The following is a 25,268-nucleotide window of genomic DNA, read 5'->3' as shown; positions in this document are numbered from 1 at the left end:
AGTTTCACAGTGTTGAACTTGAACCTTGAACTCGAACCTTTTTGGTTCAAGGTTCAAAGTTCAATGGGAGTTGTTTTAAAAAGTTTTTCTTCTTACGCTGTTTTAAGTCTCCACTAGTCCTTGTCGGCATTTTACATTTGTTGAACCTTGAACTCGAACCTTTTTGGTTCAAGGTTGAAAGCTCAAAATTTGTCGTGGGTAGGATTTGTGTCGCGATTGTTTTGCAAGGTTCAGAATTTGATGTCTAGGCTTCTTGGAGATCATGTCACTTGGCATGAGGTGGTGGCATGAATTTTGAGATTTGACAAAAGGTGGCAGAGGAGAGGAATATTCTTTCTTTTATGATTTGAAATCTGACATTTATAGCAAGTATGGTATGAGGATCTGAAGTGTCAGATATGAAGTGACTTAACATTTAAAGCATGCTTGAGTGCAATCATTTCAGAGTAAGGTCACACAAACGAAGAGTAATGGGGACAGTTCATGGTAATCATGGGTAAGATTTTTTTCGGCTTTAAAATTGAGTAGTTGTCATATCGAGACTATCATTTTCTTTGGATAAGTTTTAAGAAGAAGTTTTTTTGGAGCGGGAGAAATAGACTGCGATAGCAGTTTACAAATGACAGAGGAAGGTATGTTCGACAACTTTCCAAATTCTTGCAGTTTGTTTTAGGAAGGTTCTGGATATTTTGGTAACTGTTTGTTTCCGTTTCCCTTTTCTCCTTTGTCTGGGTTAATTGGAGAAAATCACGAGCAAGACATGAGGCCTACTTTGCCCAAATTAGTGAACTCATCTTCCCTTGTAAGTTCTTTACCAGAGCTGGGTGATACGACATTAGTCCAACTGGATTTAGATGATTTCCTAGAAAGAGTACAGAACCCAACTGTCAACCCTATGATGAGAGATATTGCACAGAGCAGATTATTAGAAGCAGCCGCATTTCCCACAGCTACCCCTTGCCCTGAATTGGTTTTAGAATGTATGAATCATTATGACAAAGGTAATAGATGCATAAGGAAAAACAATGGTGAGGTTTTGTTATCCATTGATAGACAAACTGTAATGGCCGCCATGGGTATCCCACATCGGGAACCCTATGAAGATTGGACAATTGGGAAATCTTATGGAATTTTCTCTAAGAAAAGTTAGTGTTACAGAACTGTCATTGCACATAATTGGATTCTGAAGTTCCAGAAAGGAGGCTCTAGGCTGTCGAGACCCCTAACCCATGAGCATTTAATGCCTACGATCCGAGATTTGGTAGTATTGTTGAGCAGAGTAAAGGGTAATTCACACTCCTTCTATTGGGGGGATTGGATGTATTTCTTCATCCAGGTCACTCTAGACAAAAATTGGTTCATCAACTGCGGAACTGTTATCGTGGAAAGGTTGCACGAGGGTTTGAGTAATTACCCTGGGATGTCAAACTTCTATATATCTTCATACCTATTGTATATGCTTGCTTGTGTAAGGGAATGGTCTGGATTGTCTCATGCAAAATGGGTTCAAGGCATTAAAATTTATGAGTATCACCCCAATTTGACTTTAAAAGGGCATGTTGATGATTATCTCCGCTGGAATGGTATTTTTGCTGGGAGATTGACTTTCGAATTACAAGGTAACTTGCATAGGAGGATGTTTGTTGAGGCCATTGAACTAGTTAACATCTATGGCAGTTTCTTTACACAGTTTAATCACTTCACTTACCTAAGGGTTGGGGGTTTTAAAGGTGAACCCTTTAGGCTACCCAGGTATGTTTCAGACTCCTGTATTTTGATTGAAGTTTCCAGATAGCTGGCTTATGTCGCAAAGGATTATGGTGAGGATTCCGACACAAGTGGGATTTTTCCCATTGATTTAGGCCATTACAGTTGTAGGTCTGTCTCTGATGCGCTGAATCTCGAGCTAGAATTTAAAAGATTTCATTTGAAAACCTTTGTGAAAAGAGACAACTTTGACAGTAAAGGGTTTATCTCTCAATATGTGAAGAAGATGGTGCCTGACCAACATGTTTCCCAGTTGGAGGATTATTGGGCAGATTGCCCGGATGAATTTGAAGTAAGGAAAAGGAGTTGGTCCAGATTAACCTTGAAACAGATTCATGACATGAAACTGCCAATGGATACCTCAGGTGTCACCACTGATAATGAGAATATACTGGATTCAAAGTTTATGAAACGGGTTCATAATGAACCTCTCCCAGAGGTGGATTGGAGTAAAAAGATGGAGGATAGTGTCCAAACATGCACTTTCTGCGTAATTCGCAAGACATAAAATTGGCTTAGGAGTTGCCGATTTCATCCGACGAGGGCAACCGGCTCAAGAAACAAAAGTGGGAAGAGGAATATCGCAAGCAAAACTTCTATCTTAACTAACATTCCTGTTTCTGTTGCAGGAAAAGGGCAGGGAAAGATTAAAGACGAGAAACTTGATACCAAGGCTGAACTTTCTATTGGTGGTCGGGTTACCAGGTCGAGGTCCAAGAAGAGTTTTCAGCTGCCGACTCCCCATCTTATTCTTGATTTGGATGCAGAGGAGGTGCTATGCGATATGACTTCCCCTGTTTCTGATGTAGACAAGGTTTCAACCGAGGCAGATGCTATTTTTGAAGGCTGAGGGACGCTTGATATCCGGTCTCATGCAGACAGTGTCACATTGCCGCCTTCAGAGGGATCTCCTCCCATGTCATCTAAGGAACTGACTCTGGCACCTAAGTGGTTAAGTGACTCAATTACCAGGAAAAGAAACGTGGTTCCAATTTTGATATCAATGGAGGATGCCATGAGTGAATGTCTGGGAAAATCTACGAAGCCCAAGAGGCTAAAAATGGAGGCTATGATTGGTTTCGATGAAAGTACAAAGCATTGGATTGCAAACATCGCCAAACCCACACCTGATAAAGATGTTGTTACTACTTCAGAAGCAGACTATGCCATTGAACGAGTTGATTTGGGGGTCGGAACCAAAGCTGTAGATGTGAAGCATTTGGAGACTTCAACCAAACGGATTATCTCTCGTACTTGGAAGGATGAAAGAGACAAGGCTGAATTGAAGCAGAATTTAATGCAAATGGCTTAGTATATTCATGCCCTATAGAACAACCCATTATTGTTTACTCAAAGCTCAGTGCCATTCAGTTCAAAATCACCAGGTAATCAGAAATTCTTTGACGAGGTTCAATGAAACAAAATGATCGCAGAGATTTTCTCTGAATGGCTCACCTCAATTGTGCATCAAGGGACCAATTACATTTCAGATTTGGTTCAGATTTTCAAAGATGCTAATGAAGTCACCAAAGAGTTGGATGCCAAATTGGTCTCATGACAGAAAGAGAAGACTAAATGGACAGTGATTTCAAAGCAAATGAGCGATATTCAGCGTTATGGCTTGATGAATTTTCTTGTTGAAAGACAAGTGCCAGGGCTAAATGAAGATGTGATATTTATTTGCAAAGAAAGCATTGAGTGGCACAACCAAATCATTGAACAAGGCCATAATGAATCGTCTAGTCTACGTGGTGAATTAAAAACCGTGAGGATGACCATGCAGAAGGATTTGCGTTGCGTAGATGTCCAATTGCTTAAAGAAGATAGCTAAACTCTGGAGGATACTGCAGAAATGATTAATCAGTTTAGTAGCCACATTAAACAAATCAAAGTAGAGAAATCCTTCGCTGTGGAGGATTTTACGAGGATTCCCAAAGTGAAATCAATGCTCACAGTTTGTCTGGATCACCTGGACTCACATAGAGACAAAGTGCAGATGGTGAAGAGAAAGAAAGAGCTCTGGAAGCAAAGAGTAATACACATCAGCTTGCTGCATGTAACTGTAATTCAAGAATTTTTGAAGGTGCATCGAGAGTGGAGTGCGGTGAAGGTGGTGATGGTGTCTGTCTAAAGCACCAATCTGGGCAACCCAACTGAGATCGAATCAACGACATGACTAGCACTGCTGGCAGTTGTTTGCCAGCGAATCTAGTCATTTTTAATTTTGGTTATGCAGTTAGGGTAGTTTTCTATTAACTCTTAGGAGTTAATCTTACTTATGGTTAAAAACTATTGGTCTGGCGACCTATTTATATGTTTTTGAATGACTTTAAAGGGGTTCACTAAGTTTTTGAAAAACTATCTCTCAAATTTTGCTGAAATACTCTGTGTATGAAAAGTCGATAATGACCTATGAATGAAAATCATATAACAGTTATCTTTGAATTTAAATCTATGTGTTTGATGCATGAAATTTGATTTATGTGTGGATCTATTTCAAACAAAGATCTGTTATAACTTTATGTGCGCGGAAGATTACCAGCGGGATTTGCCTTATAAGATTTTCATTTTGTTTTAGTGTACATGTAAAGTCTGTCGGCTTTATACAAAGGTTATATATAAATCAATGCTTGGGTTCATTTGGTGCTGACTTGTGAATGCAATAACCTTTTCTATGCTTTCTGGTGAAAAGTATAATATTGGTTGTGTAATTTGAAGTCGATTGGATATTTGATAGAGGGAGCCGTACCTTAATTCAGAGGCTAATCAATATAATGATTTTCCAACTGTCTAGTGAAATTTGTCTTTCATTCCTTGGTCTTAAGGGCATCCAAACTAAATAAAGTACGAAAGAAAAATCTGTTTACCAACAGTAGGCATTAGCAAATACTTTTCTAAGTGCACCATGCAACATACCCTTTGGAACCACATAGGCAAGGGGATTGAAAATTTCACTTAAAATTTAATAAGTAGTTTTATATTTGTATATGTAGACGCATAAAAATGACCATATTCCTAAATGAATATTTTATGTTCATTTTTCTATTTGATTAAATCCAATTTAATTAAATTATCCACATTCTTCTATTTTATTAAATAAATTACTTTTTTTTTCTAAATAAAATTCACTATACCCATTTAATGAATAAATCATTTTATTCAATTAAATCCCCCTATCCACTTTTAATTAAATTCAAAATTAATTAAATAGTTATCCTAAATTGAATAAATCTAATTTATTTAATTTCTCCAAATACAACCAAATTTAATGAAAATCATTTAATTCAATTAAATCCTATTACCCCCCCCCATCCACTTGCAAAATCCCAAACCCCTTCCTAACCCCTTCTAGAATATTCTAACCAATTCTAATTAACCTAACCCTCCTCTAAACTTTGTCACATCCCTAAGCAAAGGGAGGTCACTTCTCAAATGGCCCAAAGTCTTGGATAACCATTGAAGGTTTTCAACCTTCAACCACCAAAACCCCCAAAGTCTTTGAAAACCATTGAAGGCTTCCAACCTTCAACCACTTAATCCCCAAAGTCTCCAATAACCATTAATGGTTATTTCAAACCCTCCCACATGGTTAAAACATTTGTTTTGACTCAACCTCTACCCAACCCAAGGGTCTCATCAGGTCATTAATGCTTTGACCATGATTATCTCTTAATTATTTGCACAAAGGTTTATCTTTGGATTAGATCCTAATTCGGTGGGTAAACCTAACTTAGACTTGACCCTTAGCCTTTAGATAACCATGAGGTCTCCTCAGGCCTTTAATGCCTCCAACCTCTTCTTTCAACCCAATCTTGTGTGGATATTTGTCACCATTTCATTGGTGCAAATTGTGCACATGGATCCCCAACTTTCAAACTTGGCCCTTGATTAAACCTTTCAATCTTGACCATCCATTGCCCTGTTTGTGCTATAAATAGAGCTCTCATTCCTCCATTTTTATCAATCATCTTTCAAATTTGAAGCATCACACTTATGCTCAAATTGATTCAAGCTTTCATATCATTTTATGCTCATCATTTAGCCTCTCTTTAGATCAGAATTAATCATGAATATGCATGTTTAGAATAAGTTCTTTATCATTTAGTTCAATCATAGATTAAATATAGTATGCTAGGATAGTATTCATACTAACCCTGTCATCTTATCATTTAGTTTATTGCATTTTACTATCTCATCTAGCTTATAACACATCTCATACTAAAATCTATAAAAAGCATCTCTCGTTCTCATATTTGCCATCCCTAAACCATTTTGCTCAGTAATCTGAGAGCAAAAACGTTGGTTTGAGGGACATTGTGAGATAGAGAACCATGGGACCCTCCTTGGGAAGTTGAGTAACACATCGTTACTCCATAGCTTGCATCAAGAAGTCCTGTGTGTGTGTGTGGATTGGTATTTTACGTATTTTTCACATTTTAAATTCTAACAACCCACTTTTCCCACATACAGTATATATTTTTGTAGATTTATATTAATAATTGTATTTAAAAGGTTTTATAGGTATGCTAATAGGGTTGAGAAAAATTGTTAAGAGGAATATTTTCTTTTTAATTATACTATGAGAGTTGTACATTTAGATAGAGAGATGCAAGATCCATATGCATATGCATATGATATCATTGATAATAGAAAAATAATGTAGTTAAGGTTACACGATTTTACCTAAGTACAACAAATTATCTTTGTACATAGATAAAGAGGAGAACCAAATAGATTTTTAGGAATTTTTTTGTTGATATTGTTTCGATACACTTCTCCTTGTACTTTTGTAGGATTATATACATATTGTTTACATGTGTGCATATTGGTGGAATGCAAATATAGGGGATATGCATAGATTACATATCTTCTAAGACCTTGATGGTTTATGTTTCTAATGTGTTAAACTGTATCGATTATGTTTAAGGGAATTTTTTATTGCCACCATAAGTGACTAGAACAATTGTAATGCTATAAATTTGTGTTAGCAAAGAGAAACAAATCAATTAGGTGGATCACTCTCTTTTATATAGGCATTCACAAATAGTTTTCCAAGTCTACCATTGAGGAGTCTAGTTGCATTCCACAAATATAAATTTATCATAACCTACTAGTTGACATACAACATTCCCTATGTGTCTAGTTATTCATCATCTAAATTTTAAAACTTCCCTGCCCTTTGAATACTTGGTAATGCATTGAGTAACAAGTATGGCCATTGAAATCATCAACATTTGTTTGTTACAATTGCAACCAAGATATTTGTTTCAACAAATGTATTAAAACAAAATCAATTCATCTTGTTCATTAGCAAAAGTTAGGTATTAATATAGTATGACATGAGGAGTTGCTATTTTTTCAAAGTTGCTTCAACATTCCTTATATTTAAAAGGAGTTTATGGAAGAACTTCAAGAGTCATTCCTAGATACAACAACTTCTAGAAGTGCATTTATCATTTTTAATAACAATGTAGCCAACCAATGTGTTGAAGGGTGACTAATTGGGGTAAGGCCTAGAAATTGATAAATTCTAGCTTGCAATTAATGTGTGTAGTTTGTGAATATTTGATGGCATTTGAGCGGGTGAGGGAGCTCTCCTACAGTGTGCACTAGGGTTTACCCTAGCCAATTTTTTTTCCTTCTTCTGCATGCATTCTTGGGAGCTTTGGGGGGTTTTTGCTATGTTGTGTGTCTAGGTAGGTAGGCACTTGAGTTTGAAGTGGTTGATCAAGGTTTTTTTAGTCTTTCTTTTGTTGCTTGAGATTTTGGTGAGTTTATTCCTTGAGAGTTTGTGGGGTCCATGCCATCTCTCTCGAGCCAATTTGTGGCTCTTGGAATCCCTTGTGTGGGATTCTCTTCGGTTTGGTGCAGTTTTTCCCCATTCTTTGTTCTATTTTTTATGTCCTAGGGGTTGTGATTGTGATGGCGAGTAGAGATGCTTCTCCAAATCTAGGGACTTCTTCTGCCATGACCATTGTTGATCCGTCTTCATTAGTGAATGCAAATGCCATGGAGATTTAATCAAGAAGAATATGGGCATCACTTTGTCCTTGGTGATTGGTGGACCTAGATCAAGAAAGTGAACGACCATTTGGAGAGAAGCCAATAGCAACCTATTTTGGTAATTTAGTTGAAGATGATTTCTAAGGATGTTGCTTACTAGAGTAATCATGCTCTATTTTGCAAGTTCATGGGGCTTCAACTTTCAATGCCAATTTTGGAATTGTGAGCTTGACAATTTTAGAATCTCGAAGGAGACATGGAGATCATGATAGCAGCCAACAATTACTTTCTAATTGTTTTTGTATACACCTAAAAATGGTATGAAGATAATTAATTAAATAAGCAATTATTTAATTAATCCCCCTTCCTAATTTAATTGAATTCATTAGCAATTTGATTAAATCCCTTTCATCTACTTATTAATAAATCTAAGGATTTATTTAATAGGTTCATTTCAATAGTCCCCTTTGATCAATTAATCTAAATTAATTAATCCTCCCCCCATCTAATTTATTTCTTCTAATCCCCTAATTAAATTAAAACAAATAAATCTATGAGTTGTTGAAAGTTAATTAGCCTTTTCCTATTATTTGAATTTTTAAATTCAAATTACCCACATGTCACCCAACCTAACCATTCCCCTAACCTAACACATTCCACCTAACCTTGGGTTTAACTAACCCTATCCTATCTTTCACATCCTAACCTCCTTATCCTAACCTCCTATGGTGTGGATATTCTCCCCTCGAGACACATGACACTTTGGCCACATGTCTCCTCCCTTGGACACTTGCCTTCTTATGAGCAAGGCTCCTTGACACTTGTCACCATGGAGATGACAATTGTCCCTCCCTCCAACCTCTTCTCCAACCTCCTCCAATTTCACCCTTGATATCTTCAGACTCAATCTTGATCGTTGATTCCTGCCACCTCACCCCTGGCCTTGGAAATCCTATAAATATCCCTCCTTTTGGAGCACAAAGGATCCCATCTCATATCAATTTAGGCATTGTTATTATAGGCAATTTCATCTTAGATCTAGTTTAATTTGATCATTTTCTAGCATAATTGTTGAATCATGTAGCTTAATCAATCTCTTTTCTAGTTTAATTGCATCATCATCATAGCTTAATCATGTATATCATTAGCTCAATTAGACTCTTGGATCAATATAGCATAATCAATCTCATATTGCTTGCATATCATCATCATTTCAAATCCTTCATCTAGGTGTAGTCAAGTTACTAGGATTGCTTATTCAGATCTGAGAGCAATTCCATACTCGCATCTCTTAGGAGGCAATAGGTCGCATCTTTTATCTGCTTTTAATTTGCTAACCATGCTTGTAATGATCTATTGAGTGTTTGTGTTGCAGTTGCGGGTACCCTACTTCACACACACGATATTTTGGCACCCACCATGGGGCCGAAAATCTCATTTTTGGCCTCTTTGCGTCATCAAATTTTTAATCTCGTAGATTTCTGGCCATGCCTGATCAAGAATCTCGTACGAGTACCTTTGCAGTACCATAGAAGTTTCTTTGTGCACTCGTACGGGTATGTGAGAATATTTGTACGAGCAGGTGAGAATACTCGTACGAATTTCTGCTTTTGTGTTTTTAAAATAGATTGTATTTTAGGGTTTTCATGCTTCAATTTGGCTATTACTAATGCTAACCCTAGTCTTTTTGTGAATTTTCTAGCATCTTAACTAGTTTTTGCAGGATGATTATCGAAGATTACGCTTGGCAAAACTTCATTTCATCAAAACAACATGACTACTAATGTATTTGTTTTGCAGGTTGCCTAAAGGAGAACTCAACCAAACTTTGTGTCTTCTTTAAGTTTTATAGGAACACTTATTTGGCTAATGGTAAATGAACATCTTTCTTTCTATGCTTGAGAAGTTGTCTAAAAGGTACGAGAGTATGCTCTTGCCCATTTGGACAATCAGAAATCTTGACCCTTGAAGCGCTTCTATGTTTGAGATTTGATTACCTTTAGCGGGCCTGTCACAGTGGGAAAAAGTAATCACCCTGTGAGAACGAACCAAATGAGTACAGCCAGACCTAAGCTTTTCAACTCACTCTAAAAAATAGGCCTCTCAGGATTAAAGTCTCGGAGGATGGGATTATTTGAGTTTTCTCTTTTGAGATCTCTCATATTGTACATTTAGTAGGGCCTCACGGTCTCAATCATGCTTGCGTGACTACTTCTTGTTGCGGTACCTTGTTGGGCTATAGGCCTCAATCGTGCTTGCATGACTGCAAGGGGTAATTTAAAATGGAAACCCTTACTACGAACCCTAAGATAGAAGCTGTGTGTGTGAAAAGTGGACCTGTATCTGTAAGCACAACACTTCAATCAAGTCATTACATGCATGGTTAGACAGATATAAACATGAATATGAAAACCATAACAAATCGACCCATTGCCTTCTTAAAGATGCAAGGATAAGATTGCTCTCAGATTTGTATAAGCAATCCAGTGACTAGACAACACCAAGACGAAGTATTTTAATCTATATGAGCATGATATTAATGCTAGATGGATGCAAGATTAATCTAACAATATTTTAGCAATAAATGAGATAAATGGTCTAAATATGTATGGAATATTCTCAATGAACCTAGAGCAAAATCAGCATAATAACAATATATTCTCCAAGATTTTTTGAATGAGAGATGAGAGCCTGAATTTATAGAAAATTCAGAAAGAAACCAAAGGCTGAGATCATATTATGATGAGCGGTCAAGATTTTCCAAGAGGAAGCACAATCCAGGTGAATTGATGTGATTGGATGCTTTTCACAGTTTTAAAGGAAATTGAACTAAAATAAAGATAAAATCAAGAAAAAACTGATTTAAAGGAAATTGAACTAAAATTAAGATAAAATCAGGAAAAAAATGATTTATTCTCTATTTCATTCAATTTTAAAGATTTAATTGTTTTAATTGCTTTCTTTGAGATTATTTATCAATTTTTAATTTGTTTTTCAAGATTATCTCCAATTGATTTCTTTTTCTCAAATTTTTAATTCTTTTTTGGTCAATTAATTCTTTTTTTGATTTATTTCCATTTTTGAAGATTTGTGCTCATAATTTCCAATTCCTCTTTCTTGATTTGTTTCCTTTTTTGAAGATTTATGACAATTTTTATTTATTTTTCAAATTAATTCCTTTTTTTGATGATTTAATGGAAAATTGATTTATTTAATTAAATATGCAAAAGATATTTAATTAAAATAAATAAGATAATTGTTTAAAATGATTTACTTGGAATGATTTAATTAATTAAATAAATATTTAATTAATATTGATTGATTAATTTTGCCATGTGACATTTGATGATTTTAGAATTAATTGTGTGCTCAAGATTTATTTAATTGCCTTTGATTAGGACCTTGGTGACGTTGTTGAGATTAGGGGCTCATGGTTTAGATGACCATTTTTAGGGTATTACAGAAGCTACTCGATTCACCTCCGAAAGGGGGATAATCTTTATGCAAGAGAGATAGTAACTCTCCCAAGACACTTGCCATATCGTGCCCCCATTAGCATTTGGAGTCGGATGATACGACGTTGAGAATTCATTGCGTGAGACTCAGTGGCCGTATTTTGATTAGCTATTGGGTGTGTACCTAAGTTTGCATACAAATATTTTCTCTCTCAGCCAACTTCCTTAGGATTTAGTGTGTTTTGCTTGAGGTTACTTATCATATCACGTGTTTGTTGTGTTTTCATCCCTGAAACAGAAAATCAGATATCTAAAAACTAGAAAACAGAAGCAAAACATCAAACTTCATTGATAAAAAATCTGTCTAAATCAAATTTTTCTCTGTTCTGTTCTTAGTCGTACAATCTTTCTAGTTTGTCGTACAGGAAATCTAGTTTATCATCTGGTTCAATGGGAATTCTCGCACGAGTCAGTTTTGCAGAAGCTTTTTTGTTATTTTTGTCATTTGGTTCTATGGTAAGTGTCGTACGAGTTTATGCCTTTGTCATGTGAGATTTCTAGTTTATCGTATGGATCTATCTAAATTGTCGTTTGGGACTGCCTAAACTGTCGTACAAATTTATGTCTCTGTCAGTCCAGAGCTGTCTTCTTGCATGTCTTTTTCAAATCTGTCTTGTTTGCTTGGTCAATTTATAGGGAACATAAACACCTGATATCTGTCATTCTGTGCTTAGATTGTCTTCTTGGTTTGCTTGGTCAAGTTATCTTCTATCAAATCGGATTCTAGAAATAAACACCTCAAGATTTTCAAGTATTCACCTTCAACAAGTTCAAGATCTAAACATCTCAAAGTGCATTATCACCCTCTTTGATAAGCTAATCACTCAAACATAGCTTCTCATAAGGATCTATCATCCTCTATCTCAAAACTACAATGTTTGATCAGGATAACCTTGTCCCACATCGTAGGATATATCGTTCCTATTGGACTTGGTTTTATCAAAATCATCATCTTTGCACTCCAAAACCGAAGATCGAAAAACTTGCAAAATTTCAAACACTTGAATTATCTTTTTGTGTCATATCACTCTATCATATCTACATTGGTAGTTGATCACTTATTGATCAATTATTGAACTTAGGAATGATAGAAAACAAAAGATACTGAACTTGAACTTGATTGATCAAGAAGCGGATCTTACTGATCTAGAACTTGATTGATCTAGACACAGTGAGTGATGATAAAAATAAATCTTGAACTTGATTGATCAAGATATGATGAGGATAAACTATTCAGCTTGATCAAGAAATGAATACTGAACACCTACTTAGATTGAGTGTGATCAAAGAAACTCTTTAAACCATTGATTGAGTTTAAACGAATAATCAACTTGATGAAAAGTGATGAAACTGATTAACGTTAAGAGATTGATTCAGATAAAAGACACATATCAGTTTGATTTGAAGCGATAAAACTAGTATGCCCCTAGAAATTGATTTGATTCAGATGATCGAGAAATCTCAACTTGATATAAAGCGATGAAGTTGATATGCCCCTAGCGATGAGGTCTTGATTGATTTTCTTTACTTGAAAAAGATTTTTGCTCGTCTTTTGGTGAAGATTTGAAAATTTTCCTCGATATTTGAAGATGTGAGGTCATAAGGTCACAAGTATGCCCCCCTTAGGAGCGAAATCGAAAGATAGTGAGGTTACATGATGATAGGCAATTTTGAGCGATGATAATGATTTGAGCACAAATTGATTCAGAGGAATTTTTGAAAATTTTGCGTTGATGAGAAAACTGAGCGCAAAGTTGATTTGTAGAAATTAAATTGAGATTCAGAGTTTATTAACGAGAAATAAAGTGCAAATTGAAGAGAGAATGAGTTTTTGATGAAAAGCGCTAAGTGGTCCAAATTTTGTGAAATTTCGATGAGAGAGTTGACATTAGATTTTGATTTCGATCCTGACAATGGACTCAGGACAACTGATTTACAAGCTCGTGTTTTGATTTCATCGCACTTGTGTTGATTGATTATGAGATGTTGTTCTATATGCTTTATTCTATATGTATGCATTTCTGTTCAGTATAGATGAATGAATGCAAATGGAATATGGGTGTTTATTTTTGTTTCTTTTTATGCAAATAAATGAGGAGAATGAGTAACTAGTAATGCAAATGTTTATTTTTCTTCATGCAATAATATGAATGCAAATAAGTATAAAATGAAATGTATAGATCTATATAAGATGCTCATGTATGCAGCAAACATCTCAATACACAAGTACTCGATCGGAGAAATGATGATGAAAAAGAGACCACTTAGTTGAGAAATGATGAAGCTCCAACTCTCATTCAGAAAATAAGGAGAACATTGTTACCATACCGAAATCACTCTAAATTCACAAAATGTAGAATGAAATGCAAAATGATATGCAAAATGTAACCTAAACCTAGTCACTGGATTTGAACAACTTAATTTTCATCATTGAGCGTTTTACAATTATAGTAGGCAGAGTAGAGTTCCTTGCTTTTCATGTGAAATATTTAATGATCTTGTCCACAATTACCCTTTTTCTGTTCATATCCTTGGACAAATTACGCATGGACCCAGATTGCACAATAAATAAATTCCCTCAAAACAGACAAAGAAATGATGGGAACCTCCCTATAGCATTCAAATTAGTGAAGTCGAGGTATGTGAGATGATCACAGACACCCAGCTAATTTAGATGTTTCCAGATCATTGGGATCAATCCTTCAAGCAGAAAACAAAGAAGATATTATGCCCCCAATCCTTGCTCCTCTTAGTCAAGATAGACTTCCTCAAGTTACTCAAAGGGATAAGAGTTGAAAACCAATTAAAAGACAACACACAAAGAAAATTTTCATTCATAGCTCAAACTATTTAGTGATTGTTTTCCATTATGTTGTTTTGCTTGTTTACTCAGTGATAAAACTCTTTAGTAGTTAGGAGACAGGTAATCGACTCGGAGTGGACGACCAGGTTTCACTGATGTAAGGTTGACTTGGTTGATACTGCTTAGGACATGTAATGTGCTCGGTTGATTACCTAAGACTGGGGCATTGATCGGTTTCAATCCATGAGGGTTCCAACAAACGAGGATGTCACAAAAGTGACTGAAATATGTACAAGCGAAAGCAAAGAATTGCATGAAAGCGGGAATGCCAATGTTGCATTGATAGATGGAGCGCTTGAGTACAAGAGGCGCCTATTTGCCAGGTTTTCACGTGCTTGACAGAGATTCATTTTTTTTTACAAAGGTGCCTGTTTACCAGGTTTTCACCAAGGCATTTTCTCTGTTTTTCCCCTTTTTTCTTTTTCTTTTTTCTTTTTCTTCAGGACTTTTTCTGATTTTTAGGATTTTTTCTAGGAATTTTTCTGATTTTTAGGATTTTTTTTAGGACTTTTTCGCTGTATAAGCTGTTGGAGTAGAGAATATTTAGGTGAAGAATTTCTTCAGATGGATGGTGTTGATCGGTTTGTAGAGCTGTTCTCCTTCCGATGTTGAGCATTGATACGCACCAGAGCCAAAAGCTGCAGTAACGATATAGGGACCCAGCTAGTTGGGTTCAAACTTCCCTTTGTTGTCTCGAAACTGTTGATTTTTAGGATTTTCTCTAAAGACTAGGTCACCAACCTTAAATTCTCAATGTTGAACCTTCTTGTTATATCCTCTGGACATTCTCTTTTGATACACTCTGAGATGATCAAATGCCACTTGCCGACGCTCATCCAGTAATTCGAGCTCTTGCAATCTAGATATTCTATAGTCTTCATCAGTAACAAGACCTTGCAAGGAAACTCTTAGAGATGGTATTTCTACTTCAATAGGTAATACTGCTTCGGACCCATACACCAGAGAAAAAGGTGTAGCCCTAGTAGGTGTTTTGATACTTGTTCTATAAGCCCACAGTGCAGGATTGAGCTACAAATGTCAATCCTTCCCAGATTTGTTCACTGTTTTGTGCAAGATAGTCAGTAGGTTTTTGTTAGATGCCTCTACTTGTTCATTACCTTGAGGGTAATATACTAAGGACCAGTGTTGTTTTATTTTAAACTTCTCATAGATTTCATCTAGATCTTTGTTCTTAAATTGTCCTCCATTGTCAGTTATAATGGATGAAGGTATACCATACCTACAAATGATATAATTAAGAATAAATAGAGCTACTTGTTTGTCGGTTGCCTTGATGAGCGGAACCGCTTCTACCCACTTAGTGAAGTACTCAATGGCAGTGATAATAAATTTGTGTTCGTTAGATGATGCAAGATATATTTGGCCAATTAGATCAAACACCCATCGTTGAAAGGGCTAGTGTGTCACAAAGGGTATGAGATCCATTGCTGGAGCATGTATAAGGTGCCCATGAAACTGACATTTTTCATAGGTTTTAGAAAATTTTATAGCTTCTTTCTCCATGTCTGGCCAGTAGTAGCCAACCCTTAGTAGTTTTTGTGCTAAAGTTAGACCGTTCGAATGGGATCCACAAACACCTTCATGAACCTCGGATAATGTGTGTTGGGACTCCTTAGTTTCTAGACATCTAAGAAAAGTATTATCTAAACCTCGTCTGAATAGGTCGTTAGCAATGATGACATACTGTGACACATTTCGGGTTAGGTTCCTTTTTTCATTTCGGGAAAGATTAGCAGGGACAACTTGGTCATGCAGGTAAGAATAAATGTGGCTATAACGAGATGAGTCATGTCCAATAATAGAATAGACCATCTGGGACTCTGGAGAATCATAGGCAGGATAATGTAACTCTTCCACCAGGAATTCAAAGCAAAAATTAGATTCTTGTAGCTATGGTATAGATGCCAAAGTGGCCATTGCATCTACTGCTCTATTTGTTGTTCTAGGGATTTGCTGAAATGATACAAATGTTACTACTTATCAAGTTGCCATTAGTTTTATGTTCAAAGTTATTCTATATACTCTAGTCGGTTATCTCTATTAGAATATTCAGTCAGTATGCACAATCCAGTCGGTTATAGAAGAAAGTAGTCTCAGAGCGTAGTATACACTGAGTTGTCTACCGAGTATCATTCCATGTCTACCGAGCAGCAAAGATGACACACCGAGTTGATATACACCGAGTGAAACGTGTTACCAAATTCATTGAACTTGGACATACATATAGAAATGTGTTACAAGATCAAGGAACATATAACTGTTATCACATTGGTAATTGTACCTAAAGATTGTGTATGATTTTGAGGTCATCTAACCAATGAAATATCTTGCATGGTTATTCATTCGATAAAACATATTTGTAAGATCGAAGCAATGAATGGATCACTGTCATAAGAGATCTATTTATACAACATGGATTAAGAACATATATATACATGTAGCATGACAGAAAGGAAGATAGAGAAATATATGAATCAAGACATGTGAAAGCACTAAGTGTTATGACTGTTACAGAGACACAGAGGTCACCGAGAAGGATTCCAGAGAATAGTCAAAGAACAGAGTAAACAAAAGGGTTTACCGAGTTACTATATGGGTTACCGAGGTATGCTATAAGCAAGGTAATCTTATTCTGAGCACATAGAATCTGCTATAACATTTCAGATATAAAGTTGCAGATATTTGTAAAGATTTTATTGTAATATTTTGAAGTTGTAAGAGAAACCTTTAACAGGGTAAAAGACTCTAATCAAGTCTATAAATTGTAAAGCCTCTAACCAGGTGCATCATTTAGATTAAGTGTTGTAAAATCCTTTAGCAAGGTAGATCTAACAGATCTTGATACTCCTAACAAGGTAAGCTATCAGAAATAGCTAAACATGTAGCTCTAACCGAGCAACCTTTATTATTGCAGTAGTGAAGTTGTGGGTACCATCCCCATTGCAGTTTTTCTCTCTAACCAAGAGTTTTTGCGTAAGCAAAATATATGTGTTATGGAGTGAATCATGTATGATTGTTATCTATTTGTTTTAGCTTTATATTATGTTACTGCACTATTCGGTTTATGCATAACAGTAAAGTTATTGTTGAAGAAAAGTTTTGTAGTACTGATTCACCCCTCCCCTCTCAGTGCATTAGCTTTCCATATTGGGCCTAACAATTGGTATCAGAGCTTCAATCTTGGAAAAGGGTTTAACTGCCTAAAGAGAAAGATCTTACCAGTGGAAGGCTATAAACAATCTTGGAGGATTGTGTATCTGCAAGAAGAGCTGGACCATGCTAATCAAGTGATTGCAGACATGCAAAGGAAAATGCAAAAATCTCTGAAAGTGAGAAGAAGATTATCTGATGATTTGTAGGACTCTCAAGAGTTAGTGGAACAAATTGAGACATCATCTGAGAACAGTATGTCTGAAGAGACTGAAGAAATGATTGGAATATTGAAAGAAAAGAACAAAGCACTGGCTGATCAACTAAAAGCAATGAAAAGAGAACATGAACATTTCAGCACACAGATGACTGAAAATCTTGATGCATTGAGGACAACCGAGGATAAGGTAAGAGATCTAGAAAGAGAGAAACAACAACTTGAAGCCTTAGTGTCTGATAAGAATGATGAAATCACAAGGATGACTGGAATTCAACAAAACTTGTCAGATCAACTAGGTTATGCACATCGTGAAGCAAATATGAAAGATGGCGAGAATCAAGCATTGAAACTTGAAGTATCAAGGTTGACCAATGAACTTGAAATAGAGATAAAATCCAAAGAAACACTGAAGAAGAGTTATGAAGCATCAAAGATGTTGGATGAGCAACTAAATACAAGAAGACCCAACAAAGATGCAGGACTCGGTTACAAAGGAAAAGACTCTACCGAGAAGGGAATCCATACTACCGAGAGAGGAGAATCATCAAAGCAAGCTGGAATCAAGAAGAACATCAAAAGAAAGAAGCCTATTTGCAACTACTGTGGAAATCAAGGTCACATTGCCAACATGTGCCAAATCAGAAAAGGTAAGCAACTAAATGTCACTAAGTCCAATGGTTATTGTTACAATTGCAATAAATATGGTCACACATCTAATCAATGTAGGACAAAGTCTGTTAACAATTATCAGAAGGCAAAATTCAAAGGGTTTTGTAAGAACTGCAATAGATATGGACACAGTACTGAGAAGTGTTGGCTTAAGCAAAAGAACTATATGTGGTCTACACACCGAGAAAATGCTAGAGTCTACCGAGCTCACACAGATCCTTACCGACAGTATTCTGCAGTACCATGGGATTACAATACAAGGATATGGTGTGAATGTTGTGGAAGATATGGACATATAAGTGCCAACTGCTTTATAAGGTTTAGGATGAACAACCAAAGATCATGGAGAAATCCTGGTATGGCATGTTTTCATTATCACAAAGTTGGACACTTCGCTGGAGATTGCAGAGATCAACCTAGAAAAGACACTGAGGAAATAAAAGAAAAATGAAGAAAGCACCTTACCTACCGAGTTAGGTGCACCTGTTCCAAATTAATCGGTAAAGGTATGAAGGGACTGCATTCTCTCAAAGTTAAATCTTAACAGTTCCTATTTTTATTATGTACTTAAGTCAAAATCTGCATAGTTAAGATGTAGTAGTAAGTTCAAAATTCTATCAAAGTCTTGTGGAGCACTATACAAGAAACCTGTCAAGTCGGTGAATATAGGAAACTTGTCAAGTCGGTAAATGAAGGAAGTTTGGTTACTCGGTTAAAGTGCAAAAAGGAAAGAAAGTTTAGTGGAACCGAGTGCATTTAATGTTTTTGACCTAATCCGCACGGAGCCCGATAAGGTATATTGTGTACTTAAAGCATTTACGTGGTCATTTTCACTTACCAAGTTTTCAAGAGAGTAGAGAAAAGTGAATCTAAGACAATCAAACCTCCTACAAAGAAAAATTCAAGGTATTTACATCAATCTCAACGCATTGTTAAGCTGGTTTACCAATCTTATCGAGTTATTATTATCTGCTAAGTGTGAAGCGTCTGCCATTTGAAAATCCTCAAACCCTAAGGATCTTTTGTTAGCTTTTATCTGAAATCTACAAATGGCACCTAAGATCCAAGATCCCATCATTGTTAAGAATGTAGAAAAGCCCTCACTAAAATACTCGTTAACTCCCAAAGTTGCATCTGAACTGGATGACAAAACCGCATTTTCACTCATCCCGAATAGAGTGTTATTAGTTGAGGATGTGAGATTATTCACCAAATGTCATGTTGAAGAACTCGGTCATGTTGAAATCAAAGAAACATATGATGAATTGTGCACTGATGGTAAATTGAATAGCAAATATGAGCACATTAAGATCAGGGGATTAACTGAAGCCCTAACCTATCCCCTCGTGTTCAAACCCCAGTGGGTCAAGTTTCTTCTAAGTAGAGTTCACGATGACTTCATGTGGCTAGAAGAGCAACCATTTAAGATTACCAAGGAAATCATTCATCTGATTACCAGTTACCCTATTTATGATCATGCCCGAGCTCAAAAAATGATATCATAGAAGGAATTGATCAGTTTAACCGGAGTGGAATCAGATTGCAGAGGATTGAAATTGAACAATGTCACTGATGAAGAACTAAAATTTGCCATTAGAGTAATAGGCTACTGTTTCTTCCAATCGGCAAGGGAAAACAGTGTACCCTATGCAGAAGTAGACTTAGCATACAAAATTGTGAAGAAAGGCATGAAAATTGATCTATGTGAGGTGTTGTTGAAAAACCTGTTTGAGAATCTGAACACCATCAGGAAGCCGAAGAAGAACAACTCGGCTAATACACTAAAGTTTGGATCACTGCTTGTATGCATGCTTTTCTATTTTGAAAAATTCTTTCCATCAGTCGGTAAAGTTGTTTGGGAACTACACTGACCAATCACCCATCAGATCAATGACTTCATTAAGAAGCCAGGTGATAATTTTAATGATATTATGGATGATTACTTCAGTAAATTTCAAGAGAAAATGCATAACAGATACCGGATTCCACCCAAGCTAGTGGAAAAATACAAAGATGACATATGTTTTGAAGTAGACACTAATTACTGTTATGTGAATGCTGTGGAACCAAGAACTCAATCTTTGTCACCTATGGGTTACGAGATTAATTTTGACATCACACAACAACAAATTGATGCATTTCTTACATTGCCAAGGCATTCTACCGAGCTGAGGTATGGAACCTATGAAGAAGTGAAGGAAAAAGTACAAATGAGCATTGTAGTACCCAAAGCTACAAGAAAGGCAACAAAGATGATAAAGGCATTATCGGAGATATTCAAAGAAGATTCGAATTTGAAGCCCAAGAGGTAGCTATAACACTGAGCACCGAATTGCCTAAGGGAAAAGTGTTGAAAAGAAAGAAACAAGACACATAAAAGGCCTCATTGACTCCTCCAACAAAGCGACCTAACACTAGAGCATCTGCAGCTTCACTGAGTAAGAAAACAAAGAGTGTTACTGTTCCTAAGGTAACAAAGACTTACAAGAAATCTACTTGGAGACTCATTTTGGCAAAAGAGTCCAGTGACACAGAATCTGAGGATGCAAGCAAATTTCAGATTGTCAAGAGCAAGAAGGTAAATGTACATAGTGTTGAAATTTTTTGTACTAATCTAAAAGAATATGGTGGATTTGGAGGATTTAGATATGTTAAGTATGAGACCAGAAATGAAGATGGAAAGAGACAAATTGAAGAAGCTGTCACCTGCACACTTCTAAAATTTTGATTGGTCCCATTGGAAGTCTCTAATTCTCTCCCAAAAGAATTATATGCACATATTGATAATAGGTGGCAATATGCCCTGGACTCGGAGAAACAGATTAGAGAAAGAAGTTTGGTACATCTCTTTCCTGACATGTCAGTAGCTGAAATAAAAGAACATTTGACAACCTACCACACAAAGTTCCTTGTCAAACAAAAGGCCTTGAAACTGATGAATGGGCCGTATATTGAAGTGGAAAATGAGACAAAAGGAAAATGGCAGGAAATCTTTAGAAACAAGGATGCCGGTGAGCAAGTTGAAGTGGAAATAGTTGATGTCACCGAGCAAGATCCTGATGTTACCGAGCAAGATCCTACTGATACCATTCAAATAGATGAAGATATCATGGATACAGATGCACCAAAACAGGAAATGATAGAAGGCAATGCATATGCAAAACTTGTATCCAGTGAATCAGTCTTGGAACAAGTTCAGCCTTATCCACCAGTCAATCAACCTGTCTCAACCGAAACCCCTCAGGATATGGATAAAGGCACCAAAGATCACAAGTCTATAGTAGGAGAAGGTACTACTCAAGAACAGACATCTCAGGATCCTTCTAGCACTAAAAATGTTGCAATTGAGACACCAAGTACGGAGACACCAAAGAACACTATAGAGGCTAAAGAAACCGACCAAAGTGTTGCCTCTACCGAGCAACCTACCGAGGGTCATCAAGCCTAACAAGCCCTTGTCTTAGTTCAATTGGTAAAAGGTAAAGAAAAGAAGATGAAAAAGCATAGTTTCAAAGTAGATTTGTCAAAACCAATAGTGTTGCCCAATGTTGATATATCCAAATTAAAGGGGCAAGCACTCATTGATTTCGGTGAACTATGCAAAGCAAAGGCCGAACAAGAGAAGCAAATGGCCATTCAAAAGAAAAATAAAGTACTTCAGAAGGTGAAAGCACTCTTAACAGATATGCTACCTGAAGCTACAATAACCAAAGATGCAGCCATCCACATTCAACTGGATGAACTCCTAACCAAGATAGAGACATCTGGAGTAGTTGCATCCGAATACTTGAGCAAGCTAAAAGACAAAGAGCTCACTGCAAAAATGATAGAAGAGGTACAGAAAGCTATAGCTATTGGCAAAGTCAAACTTGTCAAATTTATTGCTGAGTTGACCCCTCAACTCAAGCACATTCATTATTTATTTCAGAAACTCTGTACATTTTCTTTATTCATTAAAGACATAAAAAATAAAACAGATGCAATTGAGAAAGAGATCACCGATCTCTCAAATAAGTTGACCACAGAGCCCAATTCTATTTAGAATTTCTATACAAAGTTACAACAACTCATGGCTCAACAATTGGACCTAAGAAATGAAGAACACAAGATCCAGATGGACATAATGACACTTCAGACATTATTCCTTCCTCATCTTTCATCCGTCCAAGAACAAATCAATTGAGCCACATACTTGTCTACTACACAAGAGGGAAGCACTTTAGATGGCTTAATATCATTATTGGCTGATATTCAAGCATAAAATTCTTTAATGGACAGTGTAAAGGATGCCCTCTCTATCGCTCTCACCAAAGCACAGACAAAGTACAAAACCATTTTTGACTAGTTGCCACCACTGAATGGTAACTAAATTTTGATGTTTGTCAAAAAGGGGGAGTGATATAGTATTTAAAGCATCAAAGTATAGTATCAAACAAAATGAGTGTAGTATACAGGGGGATTATACCTAGCAGAGTAAGCAGAGTACCCAAGGGTAGTGAACCAAGCAGTGGACAGAACAATAAGCAAAGAACAAGAGTAGATCACCGAGCATGCAAAATCAGAGTTTTGTATAGTATATTGATAAAGGGAGTATATGTGGACACATTATTTCATTGACTGTTGTATATACTGCCAGTATAGTTAAATTTTGCAAGTATATAGATTATTAAGTTATAACTTTGAAAGTAGTTTTTGTCAAACATCTCAACTAATGTCAAAAGGGGAGATTGTTACTACTTATCAAGTTGTCATTAGTTTTATGTTCAAAGTTATTCTATATACTCTAGTCGATTATCTCTATCGGAATATTCAGTCAGTATGCACAGTCCAGTCGGTTATAGAAGAAAGTAGTCTCAGAGCGTAGTATACACTGAGCTGTCTACCGAGTATCATTCCATGTCTACCGAGCAGCAAAGATGACACACCGAGTTGATATACATCGAGTGAAACGTGTTACCAGATTCATTGAACCTGGACATACATATGGAAATGTGTTACATGATCAAGGAACATCTAACCATTATCACATTGGTAATTGCACCTAAAGATTGTGTATGATTTTGACGTCATCTAACCAATGAAATGTCTTGCATGGTTATTCATTCGATAAAACATATTTGTAAGATCAAAGAAATGAATGGATCACCGTCATAAGAGATCTATTTATACAACATGGATTAAGAACATATATATACATATGATAGAAAAGAATATAGAGAAATATATGAAGCAAGACATGTGAAAGCACTAAGTGTTATGACTGTTACAGAGACATAGAGGTCACCGAGAAGGATTCCAGAGAACAGTCAAAGAACAAAGTAAATAGAAGGGTTTACTGAGTTACTATATGGGTTACCGAGGTATGCTATAAGCAAGGTAATCTTATTCTGAGTACATAGAATTTGCTATAACATTTCAGATGTAAAGTTGCAGATATTTGTAAAGATTTTATTGTAATATTTTGAAGTTGTAAGAGAAACCTTTAACAGGGTAAAAGACTCTAATCAAGTCTATAAATTGTAAAGCCTCTAACCAGGTGCAACATTTAGATTAAGTGTTGTAAAATCCTTTAGCAAGGTAGATCTAATAGATCTTGATACTCCTAACAGGGTAAGCTATCAGAAATAGCTAAACATGTAGCTCTAACCGAGCAACCTTTATTATTGCAGTAGTGAAGTTGTGGGTGCCATCGCCACCACAGTTTTTCTCTCTAACCAAGAGTTTCTGCGTAACCAAAATATATGTGTTATGGAGTGAATCATGTATGATTGTTGTCTATTTATTTTAGCTTTATATTATGTTACTACACTATTCGGTTTATGCATAACAATAAAGTTATTGTTGAAGAAAAGTTTTGTAGTACTGATTCACCCCTCCCCTCTTAGTACATTAGCTTTCCATATTGGGCCTAACAACAAAGGTAAAGTATTTCTTGAGATCATCCACCATTCTCTTATAAGGCATCAGTTTCTCATCTCTTGTTTGATATAGATCATTGAATTGGTTGATAATGAGTTGAGAATCTCCATAGATGTGTAATTCAACAATCTTCCACTCAATGGCTAGCTTGATCCCGTTTACCAAAGCTTCATATTCTGCAATGTTGTTTGTGCAAGGGAAGAGATTCTTGTAAGCCTTCGGAATTGAGTATTTCTGAGGAGTAACCAAAGTATTCTGGCACCAGAACCATGTTGAGTGAAAGACCCATCAAAGAACATCTTCCATGATTGTTCAGTAAGGTGCATGATTGATTCATCTGGAAATTCTATATGCAGAGGTTGACTGTCTTCAAGTGGAGCATCAACAAGTTGGTCTGCAATAACCTGTCCTTTGATGGCTGTATGTTCCACATATTTGATATCAAATTTAGTAAGAACCATGACCCATTTAGCTAGTCATCTTGTAAGCATTGCTTTACTGAGAAGATATTTGAGTGGATCAATCTTGGCTATCAGCTTAATGGAGTGTGCTAACATATAGTGCCTTAATTTTTGTGATGCAAAGACCAATGCTAAGAATGCTTTCTCTATTATAGTGTAGTTCATTTCATATGACACCAATGTTTTGTTGATGTAATAGATAGCTCATTCCTTTTTATTGTCATCCTATTGTGCCAGAAGTGCCCCTAGTGAAGTATTTGTAGCTGATATGTACAGGATTAGTGGCTTTCCTTGAATTGGTGGCATTAATATTGGTGGATTAGAAAGATATTCTTTGATTTGTTGTAAATGTCATTCACAATCTTTATCCCAGTTGTATTGAATCCCTTTCCTTAATACCTTTGTGAAGGGTTGAGCTTTGTCGGCTAGTTGAGATATAAAATGCCTTATTGGCTGAAGATGGCCTTGTAAACTTCTCATCTGACTGATATTCTTGGGTGGAGGCATTTCCATTATAGCTTGGACCTTTTCAAGGTCAACCTCAATTCCTTTTTTTAAAATTATGTAACCAAGCAATTTTCTCTATGTTACTCCAAATGCACACTTTTTAGGATTTAACCGGAGCTTGAATCTTTCCATTCTATCTAGTATGAGGCCTAGCTCTTGAATATGTGTAGATC

General features: G+C 36.2%; 1 pseudogene; it reads left to right on the top strand.

Moving 5' to 3' along the window:
* Nucleotides 1-2,770: 2,770 nt before the first annotated feature.
* LOC131073869 (DNA-directed RNA polymerase subunit beta-like) overlaps nucleotides 2,771-25,268 on the top strand; it is an 81,460-nt pseudogene continuing 58,962 nt past the window's right edge.

The sequence above is a fragment of the Cryptomeria japonica genome, chromosome 9 (genome assembly GCF_030272615.1).
Source record: "Cryptomeria japonica chromosome 9, Sugi_1.0, whole genome shotgun sequence".
Classification (NCBI taxonomy): Eukaryota; Viridiplantae; Streptophyta; class Pinopsida; order Cupressales; family Cupressaceae; genus Cryptomeria; species Cryptomeria japonica.
Note: the sequence above shows the minus strand (reverse complement) of the source record. Positions and strands in the feature narration are given on the sequence as shown.